Raw genomic sequence first — 2500 nt, 5'->3', positions numbered from 1 at the left:
CAGCAATCGCAACTTGATGCAAAATAAATTGCACGAGCTAATGATACTTGTACCATGCACAGTACACCGTACCAAAATATACCCCTGAAAGTGTGCAATTTGGTGCTACCCTAGGGAATATGTATGGGGAATCCTAGCTACGTGTGTCGCACGTTCCAAGTTGCATGGACGTCGAACAGAGGCATGCAAAAGCACCTATCTAGGGAATTACTCTACGTTCTAGTAGCAAGTGCGATTTTCCAGTCCAGCACGGCAGTACGCCTGCACGCATACACTCCATGTACCAGAAATGTACCAACCTAGGCGTTGCTCAGTAGCTTTTAGCGGCACATAGAAAAGTATTCGAGTTCAGATTTTGGGACTTAGCGTATTTTTTAAAAATAATAACGAAAATTAAATTTTAAATCGGTAAACGGCTAGGAGTTGCTCAGTAGCTTTTGGCGGCACATAGAAAAGTATCGAGTTCAGATTTTTGGGGACTTAGCGTATTTTTAAAACTAATAACGAAAATTAAATTATAAATCGGTAAACGGCTAGGAGTTGCTCAGTAGCTTTTTGCGCAACGTGGCAAAAGTATTCGAGTTCAGATTTCTTGGACGTAGCGTATTTTTCAATCATAATAAACCGAATCAAACATAACAATGATGAAACTTACACCATGTCCCAAGGTTGTGCACAAAACGTAACGATAAAGTGCTGGCGAAGTTAGAGGTGCACCAAAATTGTGTACCGATCAGGAAAGTACTCTACGTTCCTATGATTTGGGTGAAAAGTGTTGATTAACTGCTGGTAAGAATAGACAGTTGCTTATCATACACATCGCAAACGAACACCCCTTAGTGAGCATTAGCAAAAGTCAATGGCACAAAGCAATTGCAATACAAACTGATCAAGTACATTAAAGAACGCTAAGTACCAGGACTTCTTTCCAAGAATGGTGTCCGCGACGGAGGGCAAGCGTCCTTCCCAGGTTTTCCTAGTAAACCTTGTATGGTAAACATACCCAAGCGTGTCTGTAAGCACGCAACGAAAGTCACGAACGGGCACATACCTAGGGAATGTACTCTACGTACTTGGACTTTTGTCCAAGAATGGTGTCCGCGACGGTCGGGCACTGCGACGCAATAACCAAATCCTAGGATTGTAACTTTAGTGTGCACAAACATAAACATTAACGCGTTCGCTCGGGCTGCGCCGTCCGTGTTGAACACACATGTGGGTGATTATATGCGTGGAGGGACAAAAACATACGAGGAGGAGACAGTTTTCACACGATGTGCACAAAGCTCATTTCGTCGTCCCGGGCGAATGGAAAACACAAACATCGCGAGTATCGTTCTAGGTTTCTGTCTATAAAAGGGCAGGCCAAAAGGTGACCGGTTGAGATAAGCATTTTAAGCATACAAACACTTTATTGGAACTTTTGATACAAAACAAGGTACGTACATGTAGGTTGTACCAACATGGACATCTATGAACGCGTACGCTCGGGCTGCGCCCTCCGTCTTGTACTTTCCCTGATCGGTACACAGTTTTGGTGCACTGCTATTCCGACCGGCAACTTGTACCAACATATACATCCATGAACGCGTAAGTAGTGTACTTTCCCTGATCGGTACACACTGTTGGTGCACGGCATAAGAAAAGAGCTAAAATGGTCAAACTCAATCCATTTCAACAATAGATAGTCGATAGTAGCTGTGCCGATGAAGTAGGGCACGATGCAAGTTAATGTTGTTTAATGAATAACATGTCCGCCATACATTTCAGTACAAAATTGCTCGGTCAGACCTACAAAGTGCTATATCTCGAATACGAGGCGTCAGACTGGGGGTTGTAGAACAATTTTAAGTTCGTCTAATGATTCTACATCCGATTCTGGATAGCGGTTTTTTGACCACTTTTCAATATTTTGTGACACCCCGAACCTAGGGCAGCTCCCTAGCTTTTTTCAAAAATGTGCACCGAACGGGCCGGAGAGCTCGTGTGGCTCAAAACATGTTTTTCGCTAAAACACCTCAAAACGTGTAAGGAACGCACCCTAGATGATGAAAAGTGCAATCAGAATGTCAATCGACAACTTTGTTGGGGGTACCATTTTACCATAGGGCCAGTAGCTTAGGCGCGCCAACAGCGCTCGAGGTGAGGTTCCCATTTTTGCCCTCCTGGGATTATGATCATTTGTTCATTGCCTACTATAGGAGGGTACCTTGCTACGAGGTCAAACATGAAGATTGCACCAAATCGTAGTTTTTACCTCTATTTAGTCGTAGGAGCATGGTTTGCAGTGGCAGTGGGTCATTAAGCCCCCGTTTGGGTCATACGTCCCTCCGCGATAAAAATCGTCGTATGCCTATAGTCCGAACTAATGAAGCAAAAGTGGTGTCTGGTGGGTTCTGCCGATGATTATAACCTATGATTTTGAGCTTCCACCCTATCAAAACGTTCCCTGGAGCAGTACATCACGGGTCTACGGACCCAAAGACTTCGTCGTGATGGT

The sequence above is a fragment of the Anopheles arabiensis genome, assembly GCF_016920715.1.
Source record: "Anopheles arabiensis isolate DONGOLA chromosome X unlocalized genomic scaffold, AaraD3 X_pericentromeric_contig0003, whole genome shotgun sequence".
Classification (NCBI taxonomy): domain Eukaryota; kingdom Metazoa; phylum Arthropoda; class Insecta; order Diptera; family Culicidae; genus Anopheles; species Anopheles arabiensis.
This window is presented reverse-complemented; position numbering follows the sequence as displayed.